Source organism: Chiloscyllium plagiosum, unplaced genomic scaffold (genome assembly GCF_037043375.1).
Source record: "Chiloscyllium plagiosum isolate Xiang-an unplaced genomic scaffold, Cpla_swu_hap1 HiC_scaffold_46, whole genome shotgun sequence".
Lineage (NCBI taxonomy): Eukaryota > Metazoa > Chordata > Chondrichthyes > Orectolobiformes > Hemiscylliidae > Chiloscyllium > Chiloscyllium plagiosum.
This window is the reverse complement of record NW_028270184.1, coordinates 63,243,823-63,258,589: the sequence shown is the minus strand read 5'-3', so window position 1 is coordinate 63,258,589 and position 14,767 is coordinate 63,243,823.

Here is a 14,767-nt window from a genome sequence, read left to right as displayed (position 1 = left end):
TAAGTATTACCTTGGTGGTCGGTTCCGTACGAGAACTTAAAAAAAGAGAATAAAGGTCTTTAATTGGATAGATTAATCTAACAAGTAAGGTGTCTAATTGATTCGATCACCCAGCCTTAGACCGGTTGTTAAGAGGGGAAATCCCCCACGCGAAGATCATGTGAGAAATAAGAAAGTGCAATGTTTTTGCAGAAAATTAATAAAGCTAGCAAGCTAAATATTGCAATAATTACGACTCAATTAATAAGCTTTTAGACAAATAAGAATAAGTCCTGTGGGATAAGGGGAACAATAAGCCCAAGCAGACAAACAACTGCAAGGAGCGGAAAGTTAGCAACCCCTTGTCCCGTCGGAATAGAGGGACAAGGTGAGACCACAAATGTAACATGTGATAATAGTGGTTAAAGTGTATGTCTAAGAAAACAGACATAGAGGTTAATTTAGATAACACAGGGAAGTCACGTAGCGACAGCTAAGATGATTGGATAATACAGGGGGAGAGAGAGGTGACCTCATGCGGCTCAAAAAGTATAACTGTACATGTATCTCAATGCTTATTTGCTTATTTGCTTTGTATTTGATATCCTTACTTGCAAGATCGTCATAAATTGTCTTGTTTCCAGACTTTTGGTGTGCTCAGTTAATTTTGTTAATTGTGTTTCTAACAGATTTGGGGGCTCGTGCGGGATCCCAAGCTCTGGTCGCTCGGCATTTTTTTGGGAAAAACAGTGAAGGTGCACCTCACTGATTTCGGCGGTGTCTGGTTCACCTGGTTGCCGCGGCGGCTCCGGGGAGCGTGATGTGGACTGAGAGACCCTGGAAACAAGACGAGAAGAAAAACGCGGTGGGTTCAGTCGGACAACTCATGTGCACACCCGGGTCTTGAAAAGGTCTTAAGGTCTGAGAAAAGACGTATCCGAGCGACTGGGGGCGGCAGTGGCCATTAAAAGCTGTGGAGTTTTGCGGTGCCCATTAAGGATCGCAGGTATTGCCACGCAGTGTCCTTTAAAACTGTTGGTTAGGAGCCGCACAACCAGATAATTCTGTGCACAGACCAAGGTAAGAAAAATGACCTGTACCCGTATTGCCTTGATGGTCGTTGACGCACGGAAGGTGCGGGAATTAGCAAAGTAAAATTAAGAATAAATAAGATCGGGAAACGTACGGGAAGTACGGGGAATTGGCGAGATCTAAATTAAAGCATATGTCAATGGAAAATAGCCCGTGTCCGAAAAGCTAGTAGCTGAAGGGCTAATAATTGGTCAAGTTGATCGGAAGCGTAAAGTGATTCGAGCACCCAGCCTTAGAGTTGTTAAGAGGGGAAATCCCCCACGTTTAGGTCAGGACCCTGAAGTGGGTATGGAAGTAGGTGACACCAAACCTTTGTAAAGTCAATTTTAAATTAGTAAAATGTAAGGTAAAGGAAGTCGCATGACTAAGGATGGGTCAGTAAACAGCGCTAAACTCGAGTATATACCATCAGATACTCCCTTGGGAAGAATGTTGATAAACTGGGAAAATAACCTCCCGACGCGGGGAAAGGATAGAACTCTGAAATAAAATATTTTTGTTTTGTTTGGACCCGTGAGAGTTTAAATCCACCTAATGTATTTTGGCCCAAATATGGGTCCGATGAAGATTGGCTGTGTCAAAACTGAAATATATATGTTAACTGAAAACAAAATCAAGGCCAGGGGGAGTCTGATTATGCGGCCTGTTGGATGGGAAGTTCATAAATCTTTGTCCTGAGAGCGCCAGAGGAGGAAGTAGTTGAAAAATATGTTAAACCCTCTAGTTGGGATCCGTTGTCCAATTTACCACCCCTGTCCAATTGGCCACTATTACCAAATTTATTCCCCACGCCTCCTCCTACTCCCCCTCCACACCCTGAAAACGCTGGCGTGTCGTCCAAACCCACAGCACCTCCCCCTGAGGAAAATAAGTAGGATTCTGAAGTGAGGCAAACGAGATCAATGGTGATTCAGAAAGCTAAAATGAGGGTGGAGGCAGTCGAGAAAATAACAAGGAAAAGGTTAGAGTTAGGAGATAATAGAAAGGATAAGGATAGAGAAGGACCCGAAAGACAAAGATCAGATATCTGGAGAAGGGAGAAGACAGTATTTCTGGTGGACACGGGAGCAGCCCAGTCATCCTTAAGTTTCAGATCTACTGGCGTCAAAGTATTACTCATCAGAGAATCAGGGTTTTTGGAGTAAAAAAAAACCGAAGAGTTTCCAGTAAGTATTTTTGAGCCAACTTCAATTCAGGGTAGTAGTGAGGAAATCATAGGGCAATTCTTATACATCCCTGACCTCGGGAGCAATTTATTATGTAGAGATTTGATAATTAATTTAGGTCTAAAAATAGAGGTAGAAAATAGTAACGTGACAGTAAAAATGGCCATACTAACACTGAGCGATGAAAAACAAATCCACCATGATGTATGGGCAAAAGATGGTCATCCAGGTCGAGTAAATATTGAACCGATAAGAATTACGTTAAATCAAGGAAATCAGATAGTTCGTATAAACAATACCCAATATCTTTAACTGGATGCAGAAGTTTACAGCCAGTTATAGATTCATCGATAAAAGCTGGCTTATTGGAACCATACATGTCACCCTTTAATACTCCGATATTGCCTGTCCGCAAACCAGACGGAACTTATCGACTGGTACAGGATCTTAGAGCAATAAATCAACTGGTTCGAGCATGACACCCAGTGGTACCCAATCCATATACTCTGTTAGGTAAAATACCGTATAACCACCGCTGGTTTAGTGTGATAGATTTAAAAGATGCATTCTGGGTTGGCCTCTAGTCATAGAAATCCGTGAATAACAAGACTTCCCCTACCAGACACCAAAAGAGAGTTACGGAAGTTATTGGGGTTCGTGTGCTATTGAAGATTATGGATAGAGGCATATGCTCAGAAAACGAAAGGATTATACTACAAATTGACAGAATCTGAACATGAAAAATTACAATGGACAGAGAAAAAGGAAGAGTTACAGGAAATAAAACGAAGTTTAATACAAGCTCCAGTTTTTGCCCTCCCATCCCTTGAGAAACCCTTCCACCTCTTTGTGACAGTAAATAATGGAGCAGCCTTAGGAGTGTTAACTCAGAAAACAGGAGGAAGGAAACAACCTATAGCCTTCCTGTCCAAAATGTTAGACCCTGTTTTGAGAGGTTGGCCTGAGTGCATTCAGGCAGTGGTGGCCACTGCTATTCTAGTAGAGGAGAGCTGCAAGTTAACTTTCGGAGGAGCGCTAGTTGTTCGCACTCCCCATCAAGTCAGAACAGTGTTGAACCAAAAGACAGGAAGATAGTTGACAGATTCAAGAATTTTAAAATACGAAGCCATTCTGATGGAGAGGGATGACTTGGTTTTAACAATAGACACCTGTTTGAACCCAGCTGCCTTCATGTGGAGGGGACAACCCCTTGACACGCGAGAAGTAGAGCATGATTGCTTAGATATTATTGAATATCAAACCAGAACAAGAGCAGACTTACAGGATGTTCCTTGACATGAAGGAGATAGGCTGTTGAGAGACGGGTGGTCAAGGATAATACAAGGAAAGAGTCATAATTGATATGCAGTAGTAGATGGCAGTGAAAATCACACAGTTGAAGCTGACCGGTTATCTAACAAGTGGTCAGCTCAAACTTGTGAATTATATGCTTTAAACCAGGCCTTAAAACGAATAGAAAATCGGGATGGGACAATTTACACTGACTCTAAGTACGCCTATGGGGTGGTTCATACCTTCGGTAAGCTATAGCAAGAACGTGGGCTAATCAATAGCCGAGGAAAGAAATTAATACATGAAGAGTTAATAGGGCAAGTCTTGGAAAATTTGAAATTACCGCGAGAAATAGCAATAGTTCAAGTACCGGGCACCAAAAGGGGAACACTCTAGAAGCAAGAGGAAATAGGCTAGCGGACGAAGCAGCTAAGAAGGCAGCTATGAACCTCAACGTGATAAAAATGCAGGTTCTCACACCCGTGAACCCTGTGTACACGGAGGAAGAGGAAAATGAATTTCATGAAAAAGGAGCCATGAAGACGGGTGAGTGAAAATGGATTCTCCTGGATGGGAGGGAAATGCTGAATAAACCGGTAATGAGGAACATTCTGAATACTTTGCACCGAGGCAGCCACTGGGGTCACCAAGCCATGTGTGACATAGTGTTGAGAAAGTATAGATGTAAGGGAGTCTGTATCTTAGCCAAACAAATATGTGCGGGATGTCCGACTTGCCAAAAGATCAACAAGCATGTAACAAGAAGGGCAGAAAGGGGCAGAAGAAATCCTGGGGTGAGACCCTTTCAGAACATACAGATAGATTACACTGAATTACCTCCTGTTGGAAAGCAGAAGTACTTATTGATCGTAGTGGACCACTTGACTGGGTGGGTGGAAGCCTTCCCAATGTACTCAGCCACCTACAAAAGGGTGGTAAGAATCCTCCTTGAACATATAATCCCACGATATTGATTAGTAGAAAATATAGATTCAGACCAAGGCACTCATTTTACATCGAAAGCATTACAGAATGTAATGGCAGCATTAGAAATCTCATGGGGATTTCACACTCCTTGGCATCCTCCCTCTTCAGGAGGGTGGAACGAATGAACCAAACCTAAAAAAAAGGTTGTCTAAACTAATATTGGAGACTCGTTTACCATGGACTAAATGTTTACCTATTGCACTATTACGCACTCGAACGGCACCGAGGCGAGATATCAAACATTCCCCTAATGAAATGATGTTTGGGCTGCCATTCCTGGGAGGGAAAGGAGAGGTACGCACGACCGAGTTTAACGACAAATTTTTGAAAAACTATATTGTGGCTCTTGGTTCTTAATTGTCTTTTCTTAGGAATAGGGGTCTATTGGCACAGACACCGCCTTTAGAGTTCGCAGTACACCAGATGAAGCCAGGAGACTGAGTTCTGATAAAGACTTGGAAAGATACCAAACTACATCCGAATTGGGAAGGGCTGTTACTCACTCTCCTGACTACCGAAACGGCAGTACTGACAGCAGGAAAAGGGTGGATCCATCACACTCGCGTTTAGGGTCCGGTAGACACACCTACTTCTTTGGTGGCGTGGCAAGTTCATCCTACGGAGGATGCTCTGAAAATCAAGCTGAGCAGAAAGACTGAACTGAAATAAGAGACTTTTAAAACTACTGCCATTGATTTAAAGAAAATTGCTGCTATTAGTTGCAAGAGATGTGTGGACTAATTTCTCCCAGACACCTGAAAAAGACGGTAAATGGACAAGTGAACAGAGGAACGGGGTGGGTAAGTGCAGTAATAATATTATAAAAGAGGTAGTATGTTTAGAATTACCAACTTCATCCTCTTCATGGTGAGACTTTATGTAGTAATGATAAAGGTCCCTGTATCTGAACACCAGCAGGTAATAAAGAGTGACGTTTGCAACCTAGTAGACTGTGGAGACGTAAAGAATCAAAGAGAATTCAGTTCCTATGCAATTAGTGTCATGAGCCAAATGCAGACAAAATTGGTAGGATGGGACCGCCACCAGAGACCCCTTCCGTACATCTTTAGAATGTACTGATAAGAAATGCAACCCAATATGCATCGCTATTAAGAATACCTCCTCTGAAGAATCCTTTCCTGCTTGTTTAAATTTGAGTTGACCCCTTAGTAACACCCTTATGTTACTAATGGAAGCCCCAGGGGACCCCCTGAAAATATGTAGGGGTGCGTTGATTGGAAGGCACCCTGGGAAGTGTTTTATGGGCTGATGTCTCCGAATAATGGTAGAAAAGGGAAAACGGAAAGAACAGAAATCTTATATCCCTGATGGTGACCCGAAATTGCTAAAAGTTATAGAGGCCAAAGACTTACGACAAACCATTGAGATAGAAATTGGATCCAGAGACACAAATGCCTGTTGAATGGGTGAGATATACAGCAAAAAGTTTAAATAAAAGCAATTGCTATGCATGTGCCCCGGGAAGACCGGTGGCTCTGGGTGGTTCCCTTTCTGCTCGGGTGGAAGCAAGACAGGACCAGGGTGCTATGCATGATAGCCCTGCACCAAAATGATGCAGCATGGGGAAACCGTTGTTGATGAACATTGATGTCGATGTTTCCTTCCCTAAAGAAGGGGGAGTTGAGACAACCCCCTTCATTTGCGAATGTGGTTGGGAATCATACCTCCTGCGTACGGAGGAATGGGACAGGCCAGTCCCAATACCTAGGAGACTTAAAGCTATGCTCGAAAATTGAATCAGTCTCTGAAACAGAGTTGGGAACTAACTATTCAGCCTTAAAAATACCCCGAGCGGATCTGTGGTGGTACTGTGGCGGAAAGACTTTAATACCCACCATGCCCTCTAACTGGCGAGGCACTTTTGCAATTGTCCCATTTATCTTTGCATTTAAGAAAAAGGAGGAGGCAGCAAAGAAGGGTGAACGAAGTAAGAGACCGTTGCTAGATACTTCCTTTGATGACATGATTTATCTAGACTCCATAGGCGTCCCCAGAGAGGTGCCTGACGAGTTTAAGGCCCGCAACCAGATTGCAGCAGGCTTTGAATCATCCCCATTTTGGTGGGGAACGATTAATAAAAACATAGACTGGATAAACTGCATTTTTTATAACAACAAAGATTTATTAACTACACTAGAGATGCAGTCAAGGGAATAGTTGAACAGCTTGATGCCACTAGCCGTATGGCTTGGGAAAACAGATTAGCCCTCGACGTCATTCTGGCCGAAAAGGGTGGTATATGTGTAATGCTAAAGGAAAGCTGCTGTACCTTTATTCCAAATAACACATCACCTGATGGGTTAATCACTCGCGCATTGCGAGGATTGACCACCATGTTCCAAGGATTGGCTGAAAATTCGGGAGTGGACACTTCATTCACGGGATGGCTAGAATCATGGTTCGGGAAGTGTAAGGGGGTGATGGCTTCTATTTACACCTCATTGATAATAGTGGCAGGGGTCCTAACAGCAGTTGGCTGTTGTATTATACTTTGCATATGAGGATTACCCAAAGATTAATTGAAACAGCCTTATCTAAACAAAAGACCTTAAAAGGTAGTCAAGCTGAGGCACTCTACCTACTAAGTGACAAAGAAATGGCCAATTTTGAGGGGATGGTTATGATACGTGAAGAAGTAGTGGTCAGACAGCCAAGGGAGAGTCAAAGACTGCTACCTGAATTCGAAACAAGATTGTGAACCTCTGCCCTTAAAGTGAAAAGAGGGCAGGAAAATGCAAAAGCAATAAATTGTAAAAGAAAAGAAATGGGCGAGTTGTGAGAAGTAGGACATTATATTGTTTTTGCAGAAAAATTAATAAAGCTAGCAAGCTAAATATTGCAATAATTAAAACTCAATTATTAAGCATCTAGATAGATAAGAGTATGCCCTGTGGAAAAGAGGAACGATAAGCCCCAGCAAAGAGACAGCTGCAAAGCGAAGAAGGTTAGCAACCCCTTGTCCGGTGGGAAAAGAGGAACAAGGTGAGACCACAAATGTAACGTGAGATAATGGTGGTTAAAGCGTATGTCTAAGAAAATAGACATAGAGTGTAATTTAGATAATGCAGGGAAGTCACATAGCGACAGCTAAGATGATTGGATAATACGGGGGTGGGAGAGGTGACCTCATGCAGCTCAAAAGGTATAACTGTACATGTATCCCAATGCTTATTTGCTCATTTGCTTATGCAATTGCAGCCCTTACTTGCAAGTTCATAATAAATTGTCTTGTTTCCAGACTTTTGGTAGTCTCAGTTAATTTTGTTAATTGTGCTTCTAACAATCTTATTGAAGGGCAGAGCAGGCTCGAGGGGCTGAATGGTCTCGTCCTGTTCCTATTTCGGATGGTCTTATGTTCTTAATGCTGTCTCCCAGCTCCTGACCCACCCACACAAGGGCCTGATCTGAAGAGTGCTGCACTCTTCTGTGATTCTCGGAGGGAACCAGCCTGATTTGGATTAGAGTTGCAGTCTCCCGGTGAGAAGTGAAATCTCCTCCAGGTTCGCCTAAGGCTCTCACTGTAAGGTGGAGCAAGCCAGTCCCGGGGAAGCAAACAGCAGGTCAGATGTACTCTGTCCTCCAGCTCCATTTCAGAATGCCACGTGAGAGGGGCTTGTTTCCTTCATCAGCTTCCCATGTTCTCCGTTCTGGGTTAGGATGGCGGCCAAATTGCCTTGCTCCTGGATCCTATTGAGATGCAGGCTGGCTATGATTGGGTTATACAGGGCATGCCCCTGGAGTGAGGTCGGTTAGCTCAGTTGGCTGGGCAGTTAGCTTACCATATTAGCGAGAGTTACTCTGAAGGACTCTCCTTCCCAACCTGTCCCCTCAGCTGGGCATGGTGACCCTCTGATTAAAACGCCACCAGACACCGCTCTCTAATGAGGAGCTGCCCCATGCTCTGGTAAGTCTACGGTGACATTACATTGGTTTGCAGTTGAAGCACTGTGTGCAGGACTAGTCACTGCACAGCCAGAGGGATGTTAGTTTGTGGGGAACAGTTCAGAGAACGTTTACTGTATGAAATCCCATTGCTTTTGTGTCTTTGGTGACACAAAGACACAAAACAGTTCACCTAAACAGCAGCTGGGCACACGATAAGACTGCTAGTTTACTCTCGCTCTCTTTCTCTCTCTCTCTCACACACACACACACACACACACACACACACACACACACACACACACACACACACACACACACACACACACACACACACACACACACACACACACACACACACACACACACACACACACACACACACACACACACACACACACTCACTGTCTCAAATACACACACATGCTCACTCCCTCAACACACATTCTCTCTCATAGACACTCTCTCTCAAACACACACACACTCACTCCCTCAAACACACACTCTCTCTCTTATACACGCACATTCCTCTCCCATACACACTCTTTCTCTTTCAAACATACACACACTCTCACTCCCTTAATCACACACACTCTCCCTCGCACACACAGATTCCTCTCTCCTACACACACACACCAACACACACTCAGACAGACACATATACAATTACATAATCTCTCACACACTCAGACACACAGAGATACACACACATGAACTCTCTCTCACACACACGGACACACAGTTGCTCTCGGTCTCTCTCTCTCTCACTCACACACACACACAAAACCACAATTACTGTAAAATGCTGGAGGAAGGCTCGATGGAGAGGTTACTTCTCCTGGGACTGAACCCTGATCTCGCATGATGACTGCTCTCGGAAGACAGACAGCAACTGCAAATAACTTGTTGGATTTTCCTATGCACCACTTCTTGCATCGACAGCGTTGGTCTCTTAGGGTTTCTGCTTTTCTAAAGCGTCTCGAAGCATCAAGTGACCATAGATTGACAACAGTTTTCCTACAACCCATGTTTAAGACACATGGTGATGTTATTTTTCACTGATTGTTTAAAAAGATCTGAATCTTCTAAAATGCCCCCATCCCAAACTACGACACCACCGTTCCTTGCGTACCCTGAGGAAATGATCAGGGAAGTGTATCTGTAACTTTCTACCTTCTGCACCTTCTACCGCCAGGTAGTGCTCCCTCATACCTCAGAAAGCACCACTCTATTGTGTTTACCCCCAGCGTCCCTCAGACAGTACCTCCACAAAAGATTCACACCCTCAACACGTTAGAACACAGCCCAGCCCACTCCTCACACTGTGTTCATCCACAAACTCCTTAGACTGTAAAGATCCACATCCACCACAGTCCAAGATTGGAGCCCTGGTCCTCAGAACATTATTGGGTCACTGCATTAATCGCAGAATTCCTACAGTGTAAAATCAAGACATTCAGCCCATCAGGTCCTGACCGACCGTCTGAAAAGCATCCACCTACACCCCCTGTAATTTTGCATTTCCCATGCCCACCTCACCTAACCTGCACATCTTTGGATTGTGGGAGGAAACCGGAGCACCTGGACGAAACGCACAGATACAGGGAGAATGTGTAAACTCCGCACAGACAGTGGCCGGGAGCTAGAATCAAAGCTGGGTCCTTGGTGCTGTGAGGAAGCAGAGCTAATCACTGAGGCACTGTGCTGTCCTCTCTCCTTGGATGTCATGTTATCTAACATTTTACTAAGCAGTCTCCCATGTAAAAACTTCTCATCTATCTTTTCAGTCAACCCTTCAAAAAGTTGGACAAACCATTTTCACAAGCCAATCTGACCATGCCTATTCGATTCTTGTTTTTCTAAATGAATGTAAATTGTCTCTCAGAATGCCCTCCAACAGCTTACCCACCACTGCCATCAGGCTCTCAGCTTCTTAGTTCAATGGCTGTTCCTTGCAGCCTTACTTCAATAATAATCACCCTCCAGTATTCACGCACCTCACCTATTGTCGCAGATTGGTCCAACTGACAAGACCATCTCCATCCTTCTGTAACCTAAGGCTATCCTCCTCAGTATTTATCACCCCACCAATCTTCATATCATTCATGAACCCAAAGATTAAGAATTCACCATTCAAATCTAAATCTTTTCTCTCAGTCACATCGGCAGGACCCTCAACAGTAACTACTGTGAGGCATGAACAGACAGAGATTTCAAATTGGGCCATTACTGTCTGCTTCCTGCCACACAGCATTCTGTAATAAATTCCTTGGAACTTGAGTTTTTACGTTCATTATCAGTTTCCAGTATGGGCCATGATAAAAGCCTTACTGACCTCAAGCAGACAACAGGAAAGCATTGCCCTTAATTAACCACCTGGTCACCTCCTTAGAAAGTGCAATCCCATTGTTCAGACCTGACCTCCCCTTAACAGAACCATTCTGACTGTTTTTCATGAACTCCAGTCTCTTTAAATGCTGATTAATTGTATCTCCCAACATTGCTTCCAAAAGGCGCCCCACCCACGACATTAGCCTGACTGGCCTGTGTTACCTGGTATATCCCATGCTTCTTCTTGAATAATGGTACCACATGATCAGTCCAACGACACCTCTCCTGTGGTCAGAGGGGATTTGAAAAAGTTTACAAGTGTACCTACTGTTTCCTCCATTGCCTCACTCAGTAAACTGAGACACTGTCTTTGGAGATTTATCGGGTTTTAAGAAGGCCAGACCACACAGAACCTCCTCTCTCTCTCTATGCTAATTCATTTAATTGCATCACAGAACATCTCCATGACTTCAAAGCAACGAATGAGCACCGACAAAATTCACTATAGCCTCTCGGTCCATGCACAAATTCTCACTGTGTTCTCACATTATCAATTCATCTTTAATGTCACTGTAAGGTACTTTAAGATTTCTATTTCTCCTCTTAGCACTCCTCTCTCCCAGGCAATTAGCCTGCCATGCGATTTGGAAGAGTGTGGGATGTCAGTCTGGATGTGGATTAGCATTGGGAAGTTCAGAAGTAATGAACACTCTACTCTGCTGAGTGTGGTGTAGTGGGATTCATTCCGCATGAGCACACGGAAGATGAGGAATAAAGCTCAGTCCTGCAACATGAAAATATCCCTTTGAGCTGGCAGGTCAGTACCGTGAAATGAAACCGCCAAACCGGGGAAAAAAAAGGTGAAACCTCTTCAGTTCAATATCCAATTGAAGACGGTCTGTTTGAGCACATTCTGGAACCTGGACGAGTGAATCTTGCTGAGCACGGTCTGTAGGAAGCAGAGGCAGAAATGTACTGAACAATTTCAGATATTCCTCTTCGATCACATAACATGGGAGCAGAAATTAGGTCATTCAGCCCATTTGATAGTGTGGCACTCACTCAGTAATGACTCTTAAAATGCAAGTGTCCCTCAGACTGATGCAATAACAGTGCAGCGCTCCCTCAGTACTGACCCTCTGACAGTCTGGCAATCCGTCAGTGCTGAGCTTCTGACAGTGCAGCACTGCCCCCACGTTGACCGTCTGACATTGTGGCAATCCCTCAGTACTGACACTCGGACAGTGCAGCACTCCCTCAGTACTGACACACTGACCATGCATCACTTCCTTGGTCCTGCACGCCTGACAGTGCAGCACACCCTCAGTACTGACTCTCTGACACTGCAGTGCTCCCTCAGTACAGATCTTCTGGCAAAGTAGCAGGCCCTCTACACCTCTCTCTCACTCACACCCTCTCTCTACCCCTCACTCTCCCTCGCCTCTCTCTTCACTAACTCTCTCCCCCACTCTGTCACCTAACTAGCAGTCTTATCTGTGCCCAGCTGCTGTCACCTAACACTCTCCCCTCTCTCTCACTCACTCTCTCCCTAACCCTCTCCCTCCCACACTCTCCCCTCACACTCTCCCCCCACTCTCTCTGCACACTCTCCCCAACTCTCTCCCCAACTCTCTCTCCCTCTCTCTCCTCTCTCTCCCCCTCTCTCCCACTCCACTCTCTGTCGCCCTCCCTCTGTCACCCTTTCTCTCCTCTCTCGCCCAACTCTCCCCTGTCTCTCCCCCACTCTCCCCCCTCTCTCCCCACTCTCTCCCGCCTCTCTCCATACCGCACTCTCTCACCCCCTTTCTCTACCTTCTCTCTCTATCCCACTCACTCCTCTCGCTACCCCTCAATCTCTCTCTCCCCTTCACTAATTCCACGAACTCTCTCCCTGACTCTGTCGTCTAAATTTCTCCCCTCTCTCCGCATCTCCCTCCCTCCCTCTCTCACTTCACACTCTCCCCCTCTTCCACATTTTTTTCCTCACTCTCACCCCACTCTCTTCCCCACGCTCTTCTCCCACTCTCACCCCCATCTCTCTCATCTCTCTCTCCCCGTCTCTCACCCCCTTTCTGTCACCCTCTCTCTCCTCCCTCCCTCGCCCACTTCATCTCCCTCCCCCTCCCCTGTCTCTCCCCCTCTCTGCCCGTCGCTCTCCCCGTCTCTCTCCCCTTTCTCTTCCCTCTCTTCCCACTCCCTCTCCCCTCTCTCTCCCACACTCTCTCCCCACTCTCTCCTCTCTCCCCCACACGGTCTCTCACCCCCGATCTCCCACACCCGCACTCGCGCCTCTCTCTCGCTCTCTGTCTCACTGCCCTCACTCTCCCCCACACTCTCCCCTTCTCTCTTCCACCACTTTCTACACCCGCTCTCTGCCAGCTCACTCCCGCCCTCTCTCCCCTCTATCTACCCGTATGTCTCCCCCTCTCTCTTCCCCTCTCTCCCCTCTCTCTCGCCTCTCTCTCTCCCCGTCTCTGTCCCTCTCTCTCTCCGTCTCTGTCCGTCTCTCTCACCCCTCTCCCTTGCCCCTTCTCCCTTGCTTCCTCTCCCTCCCCACTTTTGCCCTCCCTCTCTCGCCCCTCTCTCTCTGCCCCTCTTCTGCCGTCTCTCTACTTTCACTCTGTCACCTCCCTCCCTCTCTCCCTCCCTTCCTCTCTCCCCCTGTCACTCACTATCCTCTTTCTCCCCCTCTTTCTCCCTCTCTCTCCCCTCTCTCTCCCTCTCTCTCGCTCTCTCCCGATCTATCTTCCCCCTCTCTGTCTCTCTCTATTGCCTCTCTCCCTCTTCCTCCTCTCTCCAACCCAGTATCACCCCTTTACCCCTTCTCTCCACCCTCTCTCCACCCCCACACGCCTCTCTGCCCTCCTCTCTCCCCTCCTCTCTACCGTCTCTCTCTCACACCCTCCCTCTACACCGCTCTGTCTCACCCCCTCTCTCTACCCATCAATTTATCTCTCCTCTCTCTCTCTCTTCACTAACTCACTCACCCACTATGTCGCCTAAATCTCTCCCCTCTCTCTCTCCCTCTTTCATTCCCTCCCTCTCTCACCCTCTCCACTCTCTCTCCCACTCTCTTTTCCCACTCTCTTCCCCACTCTCCCCCCAACTCTCCCCATCTCTCTGACCTGTCTCCCCTTCTCTCCCCACTCACTCTCCCCCTCTCTCCACCTTCTCACTCCCCCCCTCTGAACCTCTCATTTTTCCCCTCTATCTCCCCACTCTCTCCCCACTCTCTCCCCAATCTCACTCCCCCTCTTTCTCTCCCCCTTTCTCCCCTCCATTTCTCTCCCCCTTTCTCTCCCATTTCTCTCCCCCTTTCTCACCCTTTTCTCTGCCCCCTGTATCTCCCCCGACGCCCCTCGCTTCCCCTTATCACCCCCACCCCTCTCTCTCCTCCCCTCTCTCACCCTCCCTCACACAATCTCTCCCACACCCTCTGTCTCCCCTCTCTCTACCCCCTCACGACAACCTCACTCTCGCCCTCTCTCTCCCTAAATTCTCTCTCCCCCTTTCTCTCCCCCTCTCTCCCTCGTTTCTCTCCCTCTCTCCCCCTCTCTCTTCCGACCTCTTTTGCTCCTCTCTCTCGCCTCTATCACTTACCCCTCTCTCCTCTCTCTCCCCTCCCTCTGACCCCATCTCTCCCCCTCTCTCTCCTATCTCTACCCCTCTCTACCCCCGCTCTCTCGCCTCCTCTCTCTCACCCCCTCTCACTCAACTCCTCTCTCTCGCCCCCCTCTCTCGCCCCTCTCTCTCACCCACTCTCTCTCAGTCCCTCTCTCCATCCATCTCTCACCACCCATCTCTCTTCACCCATCTCTCTCCCCTCTCTCGCCCCCTCTCTCCCCCTCTCACCCCCTCTCTCCCCTCTTTCTCCCCTCTCTCTCCACTCTCTCTCCGCATGTCTCTCCACCCTCTCTCCCCCTCCCTCTCTCCCCTTCTTCTCTCCCTCACCATCTCTCTCCCTTCCTCTCTCCACCACTCTCTCCCCTCTCTTTCCCCTTACTCTCCTTCCTTTC